The following is a 20,284-nucleotide window of genomic DNA, read 5'->3' as shown; positions in this document are numbered from 1 at the left end:
TGGACAGCAGGGATCACAACTTGAATCTAGCTTTGGATCTACACTAAGGTCAGCATTAAATCAAGCCTTGCTTTACTAATGGTAGAGGCAATTGTACTCTATGTCTTCAGATTTTGTAAAAGGATGTGACAAAAAGCATTCGTCTATAACTGTGCTGACTACTGCCTTCGATCTACACTGCGGACCGCAGGGTTCACAACTTGAATTCAGCTTTGCATCTACACTATGGACAGCATGCAGTTAGCCTTGACTTATGTAAGGCAGTGATAATGTTGTTAAATGATGTGACAAACAACATTCCTCAATGTCTGTACTGAGTACTGCCTTCAAATGTACACTACGATCAACAGAGTTCACCACTTGATACCAGTTCATGCAGTCTCGTATGCAAAAGTCAAGGTATGGAGTACAATACAGATAATGCAGTGCAGCCTAAGATCTAAACTGCGGACAGCAGGGTTCACAACTTAAATTCAGCTTTGCATCTACACTACGGACAGTATGAAATTCAACCTTGATTTATTTAATGCAGGGACAATTGTACTGTATGTGTTCTGATTTTGTTAAAATAAGTGACAAAAATCATTCGTCGATATCTCTGCTGACTACTGCCTTCGATATACAGTGCGGACAGCAGGGTTCACAACTTCAATCCAGCTTTGATTCTATACTACAGCGTATTGACTCAGATGTCTTATTTGAAGAAAAACATATCATAGTTTTTGGAGATCTACTGCAACTTAGTCCCAACATTGTTGCCTTAAGTGCCACTAACTCTGTGTACCACTTATCATTGCTGGTTGCACACACGACACATTACCAATACTGTGCAGCTCTAGTCATCACCACGTGGCTGTGGGCTCTTGCTATCCGGTGCCTCCTGCTACACTGCGGTCATCAGAACTCACAATTAAATAGACTATTGATTCATTATTTGCAGAGTACAATACCAAACTAAGTATAACACCTATCAAACCTATACAATATCCCTTTAGTATGCTTCCTTCAAAAACGTCTTTTATATCAGTTATAGATTTAGTTGAATAATAAAATTCACGCTGCAAGTGCAAATGCACACTTAATGGCAATCTACACTGCTGACAGCACAGATCACAATTTGAACCTCACTTTTTCTTCATTGGAAACCTGAATTTCTTTTTTAGACATAAAAACAGCTACACCACAGGAGTAATCATCTGATTCTGATCTGTTGCTGAAGAATTGATAACCATCGATGGCAATTTTTTTTCCCCCTCAAAGTACATGCAGTCCAGTATGCAACAGTCAATGCTTTGAGTGCAGCCCGTTCAGACCACGCATCATCGCAGGGTGAGCACACGCTAAACACCAGACATACCACTAACTTAGTACACCATAAATAATCGCCACAAGGCTTTATTAAGGCAAAATTCAGTAGTCAAAAAACATTACCCCCAGTGCAGCCTGTCCGGACCACGCATCATCACAGGTTATGTATACGCTCAGTCCCAAAGGTACTACTAACTCAGTGCACCATAATTCATCGCCACATGACATTCGAGCAGAATTCAACTGACTCTTCATTCATTTTTTATAGAGTGCAGTACCAAACAAAGTATAATGTTCCTCAAACCTACACAATATCCCTTTAGTAGCCTTCCTTCAAAAACTTCTTTTATATCAGTCCTAGGTTTAGTTGAACAACAAAATTTGCACTGCAAGTGCAAAGACACACTCAATGGTAGTCTACACTGCAGACACCACAGGTCACAACTTGAACTATAATGTCCCTGAAACATACATATTTTGACAATGTATTCCATACATGTTTCACCTTTTATTTCAATTGTGATTACAAATCATGCAGTCCTGTAGGCAACACGCTGAGCACCATACATACCACTAACTCAATGCACCATAAATAATCGCCACGTTGCCTTAATAAGGCAGAATTCTGTTGCCAAAAGGCATTCTTACCAGTGCGCTCTGCCTGAACCACGCATCATTGCAGTCTCCACCCAAACCGCCCCTACCACAGTGTACCACAACTCATGAACCCTATACGAAAGAATCTTCTGTGTATAATTTCACATATAGTGCTCCTACCTTTGTACAGCAGAAGTCATAAACAGTTTATGATTGAATATCTGTGTATAATATCATGATTACTATTCTACTTGTTACCAACAGCAACGTAATAAAATGGAGTTGAGCACACATGCCCGTACCCGCTTCAACTATCTAGCTGTGTCTGTGTAGAAACTAAGCATGGGCGAATTTTGCGAATCTCGCGCTCGCGAATTTTGCGGATTTGCGAACTCGCAATCCGCAAAATCCGCGAATTCCCGCGAATTTGCGGATTTTTTTTTTTTGTGTGTTCGCGCGTGTTTCTGCCAGTTCGCGAGGGTTTTTACAATTTCGCAATTTGCGAACTTACCTGTCGGGTCGCAAGTTTTGCGAACTTGTTGTTTCTACGTGTCCAGCCTGTTTGGGACACTCTTCTTCATCACTGCCACTCTCTGTCACCACTGCCACTCTCTGACTACTCATGCCACCCTCTGGCCCACCCATGCCACCCTCTGTTTCATCACCACACCCTCTGGTTGTCCAGTGTACATTATTTTCGGCAAAGCAAAGCACACCTTCCCTGCCTCAAGTGACCTGAATTAATTTGGGGCTGATTAATGTGTCACAGAATATTTTTTTAGCTGGCACCTGCTTCCTTAGTGCTTCCTGATTAGTGATCTTTTGCACTTGCTAAGTGCTTTCATTGTTGCAAAATTAGTTACAACACCTGCCCTGCCCCAACTGACAATAATGAATTAGGGGCTGATTAATGGATTTTAACTTCCAGCCTGGCTCCTGCTTGTCTCCCTTAGATGTAATTCAGGACCTTTGTGGCATATGTGTAACTATTCTGAGGTTCAGAGCAGGGTCACATAATAGTTGCAACTGGCAACTGAACTCTGGAGGGGCCCCTCAGGAAGCACTACAGGAAATGGCTACTAATGATGAGCCTGAACTTTTGAACCTGGTAAGTAGTTTCAGTTTTGCTAAGATCGTATTTCTGCAATTTAGCACTTACTCGCGGGGTGCGAAGTTGTACTGGCAAGCCGCAAACTCACGCGAACAGTGCGAGCAAGCCATAAAATCCGCTGCTCGCGGATTTGCGGATTTTGCGGGAGATTCGCGGATCTCGCGGATTGCGAATTTACCGAAAATCCGCAAAATCCGCGAGCGAAACGGATTTTCCGCCCATGCTTAGTAGAAACTCCTGATCCAATTCCTCATATGCATTAGGTAGGCATCATCCTTTAGTAGCCCTCTCTCAAATGTCCAGACTCGGGGCAGGTCCGTGCTCACCCCAATATTTAGTGTTAAGATCAGGGGATTATGATCGGATATTATCCGCGGTAGTCTTTCAATCTTGACTTTAGGTTGCAGAGAGTATGAAATAAAAAAATAATCTAGTCTAGCACAAACTTTATGTGGGGCTGAGTAGTAAGTACACCCCTGCTCAGTAGGTTTTAGGGCCCCCCATACATCCACTAACGCATTATTCCTTATAAGTTTATATAGTGAGCGCCAAACTCTCTTTTTCCTACCGTGGTAACCCCCGCCGGGGGCCATTCCCAGTCCTCCTGCCCAATTAATATTAAAATCCCCAGCCAAGATTACATTAGGGGACCATGTGGCTAATTCCAAATCCAAGAAATCCAGAATATCCGGATCATCTTCCGTTGAACCATAAACGCAGCCTACAGTAATCCATTTCTCATTGACTTTGCACTCTATTAGGATCCATCTCCCCCATTGATCTTCGAGCTTCCTCCTTACTGTTATATCCCTACATTTCGCTAATATTGCCACTCCTCTATTCTTAGCCCCTTGCTTAAAATATGCTAATACAGTGAATCCCAGTTGTTCTAATAGGTGACCATGTCCCCCTTCTACATGGGTTTCCTGCAAACAAACCAAGTCCACATTTAGAGATCTTAACCAAGTTGCAACCCTTAATTCGATCATTTAGACCGCAGACATTGACCGTAACTACACGTATACTCATTAGTATACATCAAGTGGATTTCCCATCAGGCTCATACCAGTAAAAAACAGTATTTTGACATTTATCTCTAGCTGAGATACATTCTCCAAATTAGGTACATCATATTTTTCCGTACTGTCCTGCATTTGATAGCTCAAACAAAAAACACTGTGCTCTGTACCCCTCCTCCACTCCCTCCCCCCTTCCCCCTTCCCCCTCCCACCCCCCCTGCTCCTAAAAAAGACCTTCACATGCCTCTGAAATACACACCGTTGGATGTTACTGCTGCTACTAAATTTTAATCCATATTTTTTTACCCTTAAACTCATCCTTCCCCCCCCCCCCCTGAGTTATGTCTTATTACTTCCGATGTTTAGGGACCACCATCATAGACTTTGAACCTTCTTTCCTCCCTTTGACCTCATCCAAATATGCCTGCGCTTTGATTTCTGAAAAGAAAATCTTAGTATGTCCATTAACAATAACTTTAAGGCGACAAGGACACATTAGATAGGCCTCACAGTCAATATTTCGAAAGGGGGTTATCATTTGCCTCATGCGCCATCGCCTTTCCACTGTCGCGTGGCAGAAGTCCGGCCGGGCAAAAACGTTGTGCCATTGTAGGATCGTATGGCCTCAGGTTTGGCTTTATCCATAATTTCCTGCCTTAATAGGAAATGTCCTACATATATCAGAATCGCCCTCGGTTTATCTGATATTTGCTCTCTCCTTTGTACCATAGGGAACCTGTGAGCCCTTTGTATCTCACTATCCCAATTCCAAACCGACAATTCTGAAAAAGCCCCCTTAAGTAAAGTAACAACAAATGCTCGCACATCCTGCCCTTCTTTTCCTTCCACGACCCCTAGAAGTCTAACATTGTTCCTTCGTTGTCTATTTTCATAGTCCTCGAGCTTCCAATGGACATCCAACGCCATCTTTTCCTGCTCGTTTTTGAACTCATTCCATTTCCCAACATCCTCCTCTAGTCTCTCAGTTCTTGCCTCCACTTCTGTGACCCTGGCTTCCATGTCTGCGTAGAGTTTGTTCACCTTGCGTAGTAAGCCCTGTATTTTTTGGTGTGCCTGCTTCGCCCTCCGAGACTCACTTCTTGCCTCCCCCTGCATTTGTTTCAAAGTAGCATAAAGCATGTCCATAGTGGTTGTTTGTCCTGGGGTGTTTTTCTGAGTTTGAAGTAGATTAGTGCCACCTTCTTGGTAAAGCTGGGAGGTTGCTGAGTAGTCCCAGTCTATCTTTTTGGATATCTGTGCATGGGTCGGACTCAAATTGCTCTTTGCCCGATTATGTGAGCTACTCCTAAGACTTCTCAATGGCTTAGCCCTCCGTTTTGTGCATACCTTGTGCACTGATCCGCTTTCTTGAGATGATGCTGCTGAATCTGTTCTCCCCTCAGCTTCTGAGGTGTCGGACTGGCTTCCCGTTGCAGAGCCAGATGCTGTCTTTTCATCGTCCTCATCCCCCTCTTCATCATTGACAGAGAAAAAGCAATCGTCACTGGGAGATCCTGGGTTGAGCAACCCATCTCTTGCCTGTATTCTAGACTCGATGCATGCATTGTCCACATCAGAGTTTGGGTAACTTGCAGCCTGAGCACTATCAGTGTCAGGGAGATCACCCTTAGGTCACGGTATCTGCTCTATGTCTGATAGTAATGGCATAGTGGGCTCTAGACCCTCCTTCGAGCCCACCTCAAGAACCCTAGAGTTATTTATTCCATCGTTGAGTATTGCAGAGGTACATTGTACATCAGTGCGCACATTTTGGGTCAATAATAAAGGTGAGGGAAGGGTGCAACTATTCACCTCTAACGATGATTCTCTGTTATTAATAGTCTCAATTTCAGGATTACGCCCATCCAGTAGTAAAGATTCGTCACCCTCGGCGCCCTCCTTACCAGTTTGTTTTACAGAAACCGCAAAGTCTGTTTGTATCACCTGTGCTTGCGGCTGTATTCCACCATTACCGTCCTCTGCAGCAGCATCAGCGTCAGTCCCCGTAGCCTGTTCATTCCGCACGGCATCCGTGACCATGAGCAAATGCGCAGACGATCGTTGCCTTTCCGAGCTCCGCACGCCGTTCTCAGTAGCTGCGCTAGCCTCCACCGTCCACATCCGGTCATCGAGCGCCTCTGTCTCTACTGCATCTCCCGCACTGCCGTCTCCTACCCTCCGAACTACAGGTGAGGCGAGGGTTACCGGTCCTGTTGCTTGTGTTGCTTGTGTAGCAAACGATTCTCGGAGGGTAGGCTGTCGTAAATTCCCCTCCTTAGTAGTTACTTCGCTGTTCTGGCGTTTAGCATTCTTTTTACTCACTGTATATTTCTTTTCCTTGTCTTTTGACAATGTGTTTTTTTCCGGTGGAACGATTTCCGTATTCTCCGTATTCTCCTGTCTTTTGTTTCTCCGTGATTGGGCTTCTGATCTGAGGTTAGTCGAGATTGTAGCTGACATTGAAACCGTGCCCGGATCACTGTTAATAGCTTTGCCCGCTTCTTTTTCCTTTTCCTGGTTTCTGGATTCGAGGGGCCATAGCTTGCTTCTCGGCTCGTCTTACCCCTTCATGTGAAGCGTCAGTTCTCAGCGCGTTTAGCCAGAGATAGAAATGAGGCAGCCGCACTGCACTTCTTGTTAGCCAAACGATAATGCGATGAATCAGTTCAAATGAGGGAGGCATACTTCGCTCCCCACATACTCCTATTCAATTTCAGCTTTTGGCGGCAACAGCAGTCAAGCGGCACCTCAGAGGGAATACCAAATTTTCATCATAGCAGGAGCAAGAAAAAAGGCGAATGCTCCCTACGGCCTGTCAGCGGCCATCTTGCCCCCTCAGCCGACAACTGCTGGCATTTCCAAGTGCTTCATGAGTTTATAAGATGTCACCTTCTGTCAGTATCAAAGTACCTGTTTTGCTGTATACATGCTTTTCATCTGAGCAATGTGAGAGTGAAATCTAGGTATCACATTTGATCTATAAAATATTTCTCAATGGTACATGTCCAACAAAGTAGAACATTCTAAAAAAAAGTGTATTTGACAGTTGTGAATAAATAAGTATACATAAAACTCATTGGTTGCATGAGTGACTGTATAGATAACTGGATATTTATAATAGTGATTTCATAACACACTAAGAATGAGTTATTATCTATATAAATAAATAAAGTGCTATTTGTATAAGTGTGTAGCTGAGTAAATGTAAATAAGATACATTGTTTGCAAAAGTGAGTAGGATGACTACATAACTGAATAGAATGTGTGCTGGTGTGTAATGTCAAAAGAGGTGTATAAGTATATTTGATAGTGTTCTATTGATCATTGACAACATCTATAAGTGAATCTAGTTAATTGATTACATGTGTAGATCTAGGAATCACTGAGTGGGTTTTTAGATACTTGTATTGCTGTGTCAATGGATTCAAATATGGTACTCAGTATTTTACATTGAGTGATGAAAGTTTATAGTAGTGCATGATGAGGTGTATCTGATTGTCACATGGATGATGTTTTCAGTGATGTCATCAGTGATGTCATTTGAGATGTCATCAGTCATGTCACTGACCATGTCATGAATGATGCAATATGTGGCATCATCACCAGTGGATTGCAGGCGACAGAGTTACAGTTAGTACAACTAACTATAACGGAGGAATTTCCAAGGTTTTGTATGAGTGAACTGTCCAGCTAACTATAACACCCCTGAAACCTATGGTTTTTTCAATGAATTTCTAAGGTTTTTTAGATGATAATTCCTAACTATAACCTGCCTGAAACCTATGATTTTTTCAGTGAATTTCAAGGGTTTTTTAAATGATAATTCTTAATTATAATGTTCATTAAGCATATCAGTTTTTTTTCTATCTTTTTTAATTATCATCCCAATCTCAACATAGTAAAAACTGCAAATATAACCACTCTTCAATTCCTTCTGCCAACAAAATTGCCACAAACCACTAAAAAAACAAGTGATAGCTCCACTTACCAGTAGCAAATTAACATCAACATTTAACTGGTGTAAGGAGGTTGACTATCTACTGCGTAAATTACACTCAACTCACACCCATATTTAAAGATGAATATGTGATAGAGGTACTAATCATGCACCTCCGACACCCAACAAAATCACAACACCCAGCGCCACCACAACCACCCCTCCTGACCCCTCCCCCTCTACTACCTCAGAGGCAGCGCAAAACAGGACAGCAGACCTTCCCAAGATACCATATCCTCTCAAACGCACAATAGCTGAATGTTCAGAGATGTTGTAATCAATTATGTATCAGGGAGTAAATTTGCACATCAACAAAATTAATTTACAGAATCCCAAGTGTACCGGTGATATGCTATACACAACTCACCATAGAAACAAAAAACTTTTCCATGTGAAAATATAGTATTGCTACCTGTAGTGTACTGCACAGTGGACGCAACCATATCATCTCAGACTCTGGGGAACATCTCGGTCATGTAGCTGTGCTGTCTACCCCCTTTTCAAGCAGAAGCGGAGTGGGCTGGTCCAATGTACGCAACTCCAGCGTAAGAGTATAAATAATTAGTCTATGCTTTGGGTGTGGTTCCCTTCTGCAAAGATAAAAGACTCTGCCACAGCGAAGGTCCTCACTCTGCCATGTGGCTGCCGCCATGACCAAGAGCCTCCTTGATACAGGCCCATTCCGAACTCAGTGCCACAGCACCGCAGACTTATGTCTGTATCAACTACTACCTTCGATCTACACTGCGGACAGTAGGGTTCACAAATTGAATTCAGCTTTGGATCTACACTAGGCACAGCATTGAAGTTATCCTTGATTTATGTAAGGCAGAGACAATTCTACTCTATGTCCTCAGACTTTGTTAAAATAAGTTATGCAAATTCTTCGTCGATATCTGTGCTGACTACTGCTTCAATCTACAGTGCGGTCAGTAGAGTTTACAACTTGATACCAGTGGCACATCAGCACTACATACAACATTGAATTTAGTCTGGATTTATTTAAGGCAGAGACAATTGTACTGTGTCCTCAGATTTTGTTAAAGTATTTGACAAGAAAAGCATTCCTCGATGTCTGTGTCAACTACTGCCTTCGATCTACACTGTGGACAGCAGGGATCACAACTTGAATTCAGCTTTGGATCTACACTAAGGTCAGCATTAAATCAAGCCTTGCTTTACTAATGGTAGAGGCAATTGTACTCTATGTCTTCAGATTTTGTAAAAGGATGTGGCAAAAAGCATTTGTCTATAACTGTGCTGACTACTGACTTCGATCTACACTGCGGACCGCAGGGTTCACAACTTGAATTCAGCTTTGCATCTACACTATGGACAGCATGCAGTTAGCCTTGACTTATGTAAGGCAGTGATCATTTTGTTAAATGATGCGACAAACAACATTCCTCAATGTCTGTACTGAGTACTGTCTTCAAATGTACACTACGATCAACAGAGTTTACCACTTGATACCAGTTCATGCAGTCTCGTATGCAACAGTCAAGGTATGGAGTACATTACAGATAATGCAGTGCAGCCTAAGATCTAAACTGCGGACAGCAGGGTTCACAACTTAAATTCAGCTTTGCATCTACACTACGGACAGTAGGAAATTCAACCTTGATTTATTTAATGCAGGGACAATTGTACTGTATGTGTTCTGATTTTGTTAAAATAAGTGACAAAAATCATTCGTCGATATCTCTACTGACTACTGCCTTCGATATACAGTGCGGACAGCAGGGTTCACAACTTCAATCCAGCTTTGAATCTATACTACAGCGTATTGACTCAGATGTCTTATTTGAAAAAAAACATATCATAGTTTTTGGAGATCTACTGCAACTTAGTCCCAACATTGTTGCTTTAAGTGCCACTAACTCTGTGTACCACTTATCATTGCTGGTTGCACACACGACACATTACCAATACTGTGCAGCTCTACTCATCACCACGTGGCTGTGGGCTCTTGCTATCCGGTGCCTCCTGCCTACACTGCGGTCATCAGAACTCACAATTAAATAGACTATTGATTCATTATTTGCAGGGTACAATATCAAACTAAGTATAACACCTATCAAACCTATACAATATCCCTTTAGTATGCTTCCTTCAAAAACGTCTTTTATATCAGTTATAGATTTAGTTGAATAATAAAATTCACGCTGCAAGTGCAAATGCACACTTAATGGCAATCTACACTGCTGACAGCACAGATCACAATTTGAACCTCACTTTTTCTTCATTGGAAACCTGAATTTCTTTTTTAGACATAAAAACAGCTACACCACAGGAGTAATCATCTGATTCTGATCTGTTGCTGAAGAATTGATGGCAATTTTTTTCCCCCCTCAAAGTACATGCAGTCCAGTATGCAACAGTCAATGCTTTGAGTGCAGCCCGTTCAGACCACGCATCATCGCAGGGTGAGCACACGCTAAACACCAGACGTACCACTAACTTAGTACACCATAAATAATCGCCACAAGGCTTTATTACGGCAAAATTCAGTAGTCAAAAAACATTACCCCCAGTGCAGCCTGTCCGGACCACGCATCATCACAGGTTATGTATACGCTCAGTCCCAAAGGTACTACTAACTCAGTGCACCATAATTCATCGCCACATGACATTAGAGCAGAATTCAACTGACTCTTCATTCATTTTTTATAGAGCGCAGTACCAAACAAAGTATAACGTTCCTCAAACCTACACAATATCCCTTTAGTAGCCTTCCTTCAAAAACTTCTTTTATATCAGTCCTAGGTTTAGTTGAACAACAAAATTCGCACTGCAAGTGCAAAGACACACTCAATGGTAGTCTACACTGCAGACACCACAGGTCACAACTTGAACTATAATGTCCCTGAAACATACATATTTCGACAATGTATTCCATACATGTTTCACCTTTTATTTCAATCGTGATTACAAATCATGCAGTCCTGTAGGCAACACGCTGAGCACCATACATACCACTAACTCAATGCACCATAAATAATCGCCATGTTGCCTTAATAAGGCAAAATTCTGTTGCCAAAAGACATTCTTACCAGTGCGCTCTGCCTGAACCACGCATCATCGCAGTCTCCACCCAAACCGCCCCTACCACAGTGTACCACAACTCATGAACCCTATACGAAAGAATCTTCTGTGTATAATTTCACATATAGTGCTCCTACCTTTGTACAGCAGAAGTCATAAACAGTTTATGATTGAATATCTGTGTATAATATCATGATTACTATTCTACTTGTTGCCAACAGCAACGTAATAAAATGGAGTTGAGCACACGTGCCCGTACCCACTTCAACTATCTAGCTGTGTCTGTGTAGTTATTATAAATGTAAAATGCAGCTCTTGCGCCCTACCACATTATATTGTGCTGTAAACAGCATATGCAACCATTTTACCACTGCCAATAACAAAAACTTTGATTATATAACTTTCTCTCGCTCATTCTACAAATATGAACGTACAAAGTGAATCCTTACAATACTGCAAAGAAACTGTATAGTCAATTTATAAATGTGTACTATTTCTTGTTTTTTAGCATATTTATATAACGCAAAGTCGACCTAAAACTATATCAACAATTTACATGACCACCGTATTTACAGTACATTTTCAGGCATGCGTTGATTACGTCATTGCTCTACAATAACAGGATGTGGATACGACTCCGAGACTCGAACAAATATTTCCAGCACCAAGTTCGACAGTATACCTGAATGACCACATATGTATATATATTATCTGTCCTTCATGTGCCAAAAACTGCAACCTAAACGTTTCACAGCCCTGTATTACTACAGCTACGGCACACACACACTTCCTCATGACTGGTATATACCCACACCACACACATCCAGCACATACATCACTACACATGTGATCCTACCAATAAAAAAGACAGGGCGCACGTGCTCTACGCCTGTTTAGAGTTGCTCCCATCGCAAGCGCTGTGATGGCCCGTCCTAGTGGTTTGGACGCCTCATATAGGCCTGAACCACCAAGTATGGGGGCCCACCACTACGTGTGTGGTCTCTTTTGTCACTGAGTTAGTGGTACCGCAAAGACTGAGCGTGTGAGCAACCTGGGATGACGATGGGAGCACGAGTATGTCCTTAGCCATACCGTATCAAGACTCAGCACCAAATATGAGACTTCTTGGGGGCAGAGCGGGACTTCATGATGTAGAACGTACCCTGTTCGCTAAAAGGTGAGCAGTGAGGCCTGGGTGCGCAGCGGAGGGAGTAGATGGGGTGCAGCGGACTGCATACAAAAAGGTGACACAGCGACTTAGGTGTACGCAGTCCTATGTACCGTATCTTATTGCATTTGTATTTTTTTTCCTATTGCAAGAAAGTTTTTATAATCGTTCAAATGTCCGTCGCTCGTGATGATCGAAACCAAAAAGCATTACTACTATACTAATTTTTCAAAAATCGAAGCCTATTAAACAAGTTGGAACTGTACAAATAGTTGTTTTTTAAATGCAGGAGGGTAGGTGTGTGAAAGAGCGATGAAATTCTACTCCACAATAAGATATTTTAGATGTAGAGCTTCAGGGTACATTATGTCCGGCATGTGGTAAAAGACACACCGGTGACAGAAAGGTGAGCTGCGAATATTCTTTTCAGTCACTCTCTCACTTCCTCAATCCTTAGATAAAGGAATGACGCACAATGTTATCTTCCTTTTTATATAACATGTTGTGTTTCACAAATTGGCATCCCCCTCAACAACTCCAAAGCTCAATGTTCGAGGATTCTGCGATGATGCATGGCCATCGTAATAACGTCTGAGAAGGCTGCTTCGACACGTGGTGCACCCTCTTTGAATCACGCCAATGGCACAAGGTGAGCAAAGAACTTGTTTCGGAAGCAACGAGAAGTCACCTGTGGGAGGAGAGAGTGGGTAGAATGCAGCAGCTTGACTGTGTAGGAATGTACAATTACCTCCGGGCAGTGAGAATGGATAGGTTGCAACAGTCTGAGGGGCAGATTTACAAGCCCCTTGCGCCACTTTTGCGTCACTTTTAACATAAGAAAAGTGACACAAAATGCAAAAGTGGGGCAAATGTTGCGCAAGGAGATTGTAAATCTGCCCCTGAGTGTGCAAGAAAAGGCACTCACCTCCGGACTCTGGGAGTCAATGGGGTGCAACAGTCTGGGTACGCAGTAATGAGAACTCACCGCTATGCAATGGGAGTGCATATGGTATAGTACTATGGGAGAAAAAGAGCGCACAGACACCTCCTTGCAGTGGAAGTTGATGTAATACAGTATCCTGGGTGTGTAAAGACATAAAGCAGAAATATACTGGTGCAGTTGTATCTACTCTATTACTAACTCTATACTATCTTTCAGATCACTAAGCTTGAGGGTGCACTATGAACCGGCACATGCTTGCACACACAACGGAGGCAAAAAGGTGAGCTACAAAGATTTTCTCCAGTATTAACACTACCTCTCCTGCTCCATCTATGACTTTTTCTCTCTCACACTTTTAATGTCGTTTTTTCTCCCTTTCTCTCTCACATTGTTTCTCTTTCTCTTTTAAAGTTATGGATGCTGCTGTCCACTCTGCCGATAAAAAAATACATCAAGGCTGAATTTAATACAGTCTGCAGTGTAGAACCAAAGCAAAACTCAAGTAGTGAACTCTGTTCGCCACAGTGTTAACACCATGTAAGCAGAGCAGCCTAGATACACAATGCCTCCAATTAAATGCATTTGAAATAAACAATATTGTCCTGCATAATGACGTGATCTCTCACTTAATTCTGTCTCGTCTCTGAATCATTTTAAAGACCTGTTGCTCCATACTGTTAATCTGATGCAGTAGGCACTTCCCTACAGACACCTCTTCAACGTGGCCCTATAAGAGAGGTGGAATGTATCAGGCACACTGCAGACATGCAAATAACCAAATATTGCCAAGTGTTACCTTAATTTGTTATCTTTGACCTCATTCAGTCACATTGATCTAATTTTAAACACTTATTTTCATTTTTGCTTTGCAGGTTACCTACCCTCCTTCCATTGGAGTCCATTTCACATTTTGTTTATTATATTGTTATGGTAAAGATATGTTTTAGTTATTTATTATATTGTTATCTTATAGTTAAGTTTCTAGTTATTTATTGTTGTTTTAATAAAAGTTAATTTAAAAAAGTATATATGTCTACTTTTTCTGACAACATTTCACTATTATTTAGTTTGATAATCATATGCTTAGAAAACATCAAACAATTAAAAATAGAAATGATGTATATAACTAGAAGTATAATACTGAGGCTAACTCTTTACCAGCTCTTTACCAGAGTCTGTAACTGCGATTAGCGGTTCCTATGGAAAATCTAAAAAACTCCAGCACAGTAACTGTTTGATTTAGCAACAATGTGTGGTGAACTTGTAAACCTGTGTGCTCACTTAAGTGTTCCATGAACTGTTACTATGGTAACAGTCAGTAAGCAGTTTGAGGGTAGGGTTGAAAGGTACTGGCTGTACAGAAACCGTTATATTTACCCATGATCCTCTACATGACAGACAGGAAAGCAAACTAAGACAGAACACTGTGAAGCAGATTTACAAGCCCCTTGTTCCACTTTTGCGTCACTTTTCCCATGTTAAAAGTGATGCAATAGTGACGCAAGGGACTTGTAAATCTGCCCCTATGTACATTACGAGCAAAAGAAATTACACAACTCTTCGATTTACTTTATCAATCACAATTAGACAGTGTTTCTTCACATTTCACAATGTACTTTACTAAATACTTTGTGCCTATTTAAATGAGAGACGGGATTGTCGACATTACAAAACTTAAGGGCATATTTACAAGGACAGCGTTAAAATTGTCGCCCCCTTAACGGCAGCAAACTACAACTAAAATTGCGATAATGGACTTCAAAATCCTTTGTTATCTTATCGAAAGATTTTTTCAACATTGCTGTTTGCTATGCAAGAGTGAGAGCCGAGGCTCTCGCCCTGCCATAGCAAACCTGGGGGCATATTATCAAGGACAGTGTTGACATGTTCTGGTGTAAACCTGGGCTTCTATTGGATTTCTCACAAATTCTCAAAAGCCTATTATTAAGCCATTATGGCCGCTTTAACAACACTTTCCTAACGCTAACATGACGATAATTTTAACGTTGTCTTTGTAAATATGCCCCCAATATCGAGAGAAAAACAGCGATAATTTATGTTCACAAGTGAAAAGCTTATTAATATAAAACTGTGGACTCAACATATTAATCCACCTCACATAATAAACATGCTTAAGTCTACCTCAGAACAGACGTTAGGATCCAACATAAGCCGCAATTACCAAGAGCTTTCCTATCGGTCCTCAAATCCAGGACAGCCTTGTAAATACAATGCGATTGTCATAACTCCCTCTTCCTTTTTATATTCTCATAGAAACACCTACCTTGCCTCTGAGAACACCTACATTGCAACTCATTGGAGATACGAGGTGAGCCCTTAGCAAACCGGCTAATAACTGACATTAATGCATCTTAGCGTCACCTAGTAAATAGGGCAATATAATTTTCACCGCATTTTTGGCTTTTAAAAAAATTGCGCCGAAATGGCACTTGCTAATCTGCCCTCAAGTTTGCTATGACACAATGGGCATCTCGCCTCCCGCCCTGCCATACCAAACAGCAGTATCCCGGGGGTAGACACCCCAAGACACAGCAGGAGCCGCTACTGGGGGGTTGTGTTCACCAAGGCTTTCGACTGCTCCACAATGGAGACCACGCGGCCCTCCTCTCACAATATAAAAAGCCCCAGAGGGTAGTAATCCTCGGGACTTAGACGAACCTTTGAGCTCCCTCACCCTTTCATTTTGTGACACCGAGGAATGGGGGTCCCCGGGCTACAGGGCCCCTATGGACCCCATCAAATGTAATATTTTAGACCCCGGGATTTGGCCCTCCCAGGTAGCTAATTTTAAACAAGCACAGGAGCCCCGCTTTGTTTTTGTTTTTATTTTTATTACTGCAGATCCATGCACCCAATGCACATTTCTCTGTTCCCACCCCCCATAAAAAAAATGTGGGACCCCCTAAGCAGGTCTAGATGATCAAAATATTTCTAACCTGCCCCCTTTATATGTTTTGAACACTTGTCCCACTATTTTCTAGATACTTGCCTCTACCGAGGCACAAAATGGCTGCCAACAATTCCTTGTTTCAAATGTTAACAACCATTTGACAACCAATTAGCATTCAGTGCGTGATCGGGACGGTGCACTTAGAGTGCTCGCAAGATGCGCGGATCCACAGAGGTCATAGATATATATGTATTTTTAATTGTTATTTTCTCAGGTACTACGGAACGGATTTACACCATTTAAGCAAAAGGCACGAGTCTGAACAAAGGACTACCACTTTGCCAAATTTAGTGCAATTCCGTTCAGCCGTTCGGGCTGTAGCAGTGATGAGCGGTTCCTATGGAAAATTGCTCGGGGAAAACACGTTTTGTGACCCCCTTTTTTCTCGCCCCCCGCTTCAAATGCAATATTTTAGACCCCAGGATTTCTTCTTCCCACGTAGCTAATTTTTAAACAAGTACAGGAGCCCGAGCTTCGTTTTAAATTTTTTTTACGGCGGATCCATGCACCCAGCGCACATTTCTCAGTTTAAAAAAAAAAGATTTCTTTTTTAGGACCCCCTAAGCAGGTCTAGTGGGTCAAAATATTTCTTACCTGCCCCCTTTATACGTTTTAAACGCTTGTTCCATTAATTTCTAGATCCTCGCTTCTACCGAGGCACAAAATGACTGCCAACACTTCCTGGTTTTGAATGTTGACAACCACTTCACAGCCAATCAGCATTCTGCTTGTGATTGGGACGGTGCGCTTAGATAGATATATATGTACTTTTAATTGTAATTTTCTCAGGAACTACTGAACAGATTTACACCATATAAGCAAAAGGCACAAGTCTGAACCAGGGACTACAACTTTTCCATATTTGGTGTAATTCCGTTCAGCTGTTCGGGCTGTAGCCGCGATGAACAGTACCTATGGAAAATTGCATGGGGAAAACACATTTTGGGACCCTTTTTTCTCAGCCCCCGCTTCACAAATCACCCCAAGACTTTCAGGATAGGAGCAGACCGGAGCGCCCCACCAGTTTTTTGAAAATTTCGCGAAGATTCGGCAACCGGCGCCAAAGTTATTCCAAATAGAATGTTGCGGATTTCCTATGGAAACTAGGTCCTAACTATAACTACCTACTGGCGTCTACCAGTAGGTAATATATATATATATATATATATATATATATATATATATATATATATATATATATATATATATCTATATATATATATATATATCTATATATATATATATATATCTATATATATATATATATATATATATATATATATATATATATATATATATATATATATATATATATATATATATATATATATATATATATATATATATATTCACAGAAAAAAACATAGGTTTCACACCAGTTATAGTTACCTGGAAATTTTACTGACATAAAACCATTGAAACTCCCACGTTATAGTTAGTTGGACTCACTATAACTTGAGAGCCTGCAATGCACTGCTGATGATGTCACATATTACATCACTCATGACATGGTCAGTGACATCACTCATGACATCACTGATGACACCATCCAGTGAATGTGTGTCTTTCTGAAAAATAAATGTGTTTTATATATGTATTTGTAAAGGTCGATTGAAGAATAAATGGTTAAATAAGTGTGTAAATGGGTGTTTTAAAAAAAAAATGATTTGTTAACTGCCTTATTAAGTGTATCTTAGTGAATACATATATTAGCGAGTAACCTCTAAATATTGAAATATATGTATCAGTGTTTCACTTTGTGTATAAGTGGCTGCATTGGATGGTGACTGACTCACTGTTTGTACGTGTTTTGAAGACAGCATATGTGTAGGACTGTATGGATGGATGAGTGTGTATATGTGTGTGTTAGTGAGTGAATGACTGTCTCACTAGTGTCTTTATCAGTAACTACATATGTTTTAATCTATTATATGTGAGTATTGATGTATGTAAGTGAGTATATGTCAGAGCGAGAGATTGTAAGAGTTCCTATTTAAATAAGTATGTGTTTCTATAAGTGATTGTTTAAGTGAGTAAGTATGTGTAAATTTCCATAGAAGTAAAGTGGTAGTGTGTGTATAGTTCTATGTGCAAATAAATGGATGTTCAATAGTTTATTTGCATGTGTGAGTATGTGTGTGAGTAACTTTTGGATGACTGTCGGTGTGTAACAGGATGTATAGGTGTATCACTACATATGATGAGTGAGTATATGTATGAGTGACTATATAGAACTGTTGGTGAATGAGTGGATGTGTATATAGATGGTGGAATTACTGAATTGTTTGTTGTAACTGGTATGGGTATCTCCATTTTTTTGAAAATGTTAATTTCTATTTTTTAATATGTGTTTTAAGGGTTACATTACACTGAAAGGAGGTCTGTCACTCTGTCACAAGGATGGTGTCATCAGTGATGTCATGAGTGATGTCACTGACCATGTCATGAGTGATGTAATATGTGACATCATCAGCAGTGCATTTCAGGCGTGCAAGTTATAGTAAGTCCAACTAACTATAACGTGGGAATTTCAACGGTTTTATGTCAGTAAAATTTCCAGGTAACTATAACTGGTGTGAAACCTATGTTTTTTTCTGTGAATTTAATAGGTTTTTTAAATGCTAATTCCTAACTATAACTGGTGTGAAACCTATGGTTTTTTCAGTGAATTTCATAGGTTTTTTAAATGCTAATTCCGTTCTATATCGAGTTTGTAATCTACGATTTTTTTTTAATTTGCTGATTTGTGTGAGTATTAATTAGTATTATTTTTTTATATATTAATTTTTTTTTTTATCATTTTTTTGGGGGGCGCTCTGGGTGCGCGCACCGGTAAGCTGTCCGGAAAGCGCACCCAGAGCGCTACTTGCGTTCGTGTAAAAAAATATGAATGAAAAGTAAATAATAATGCAAGACATTTAGTACCATACATATAAAAGCAGTTTTTTTTAATAAGGAAATGAAAATAATTTTGCATTTCTGTGAAACTATCAAAACGTCACTTCGGCGCGCCGCGTAAGCGCCCCCGGAAGCACCTACGTTCGCGCCGCGTATGAGCACCGGAAGCGCCTACGTTCGCGCCGCGTAAGCGCCCGTGGAAGCGCTCCAGTGCGCGCAGCGTCAGCGCGTCAAGTCATGTGACCTTAAAATAACACTTTTCATTAGTTTTTTTTACAAAGAATGAAATCCCCACCCATTACCTTCACTTCTTCTTTCACTTTTGTGACTGAAAGACCTGCTTTTTTGCTCCTGCATCTTTCTTGGTTAATCATGGCTGCCAGACCATCCAGCAGTGAAGATGAGCCTGAATTCATCGATGAAGAGCTTCCTCAGCAAAAGGTGAAAGAACATTTCATCTGGAATTTTTTTTCCATACCAGAAGGACTGAAAAAGGTGGAGTGCAGGATCTGCAAAAAAGTCCTGTCACGGGGTGACCCCAAAAAAATATATTCTTTTGGGAACTTCACAATGATACGCCATGTGGAGAGCTGGCACCCCCAGAATTTTGCCCGGGAAAGTGTCAAGGCTCTGGCACAAGAGGTTCCCAGTGATGGGGCCTCTACATCCACCGAGGAGCAACTACTTCTGTGAGGGGGCGATCGCAGGAGCTGGTTCCAAATATTCAACCTGCATTCAACAAAGGTGTCCTGAAATGCAGATACTGCGATCAACTCCTTATTTTTGGGGAGCAAAGTGTTCTGCTCATGGTTCGAGCATTGGGGAACCATTGCTGCCGTTCCCAGCCCTAATGTGTTTCTGTTCTTAAAAAATAAAAAATAAGAAAAAAAAAAGTTCTTTTCAGAACTACCTCCAATTCTCATCAAAGAGCTATATTCTTAAAAAAATGAAAAAGAGTAAGTGAAGTGGAGTGCATTAATAATGGAAAGGAAAATGAGTAAGAAAGAACAGAAAGGTATGAGAGGAGAAAGGAAGTGAAGTAGGGGGACTGAAAGAAGGTGAGTGTTGGGAAGGAAAGTAAGGAGAAGGAGAGTGAATATGGGGAATGTGGATATTCAAAGAAAATGTTGAAAAGGAACGGGGGTGTGGAAGGGTAAGAAAAGATGCATTGCTGGAGTTGCATCATTTTTGTGACGCACTCCAGCAATGCATCACTTTTGCGCTTAC

This window comes from Lissotriton vulgaris, unplaced genomic scaffold (assembly GCF_964263255.1).
Source record: "Lissotriton vulgaris unplaced genomic scaffold, aLisVul1.2 SCAFFOLD_916, whole genome shotgun sequence".
Taxonomy (NCBI): Eukaryota; Metazoa; Chordata; class Amphibia; order Caudata; family Salamandridae; genus Lissotriton; species Lissotriton vulgaris.
The sequence above is the reverse complement of the archived record's forward strand: the minus strand, read 5'-3'. Positions refer to the sequence as shown.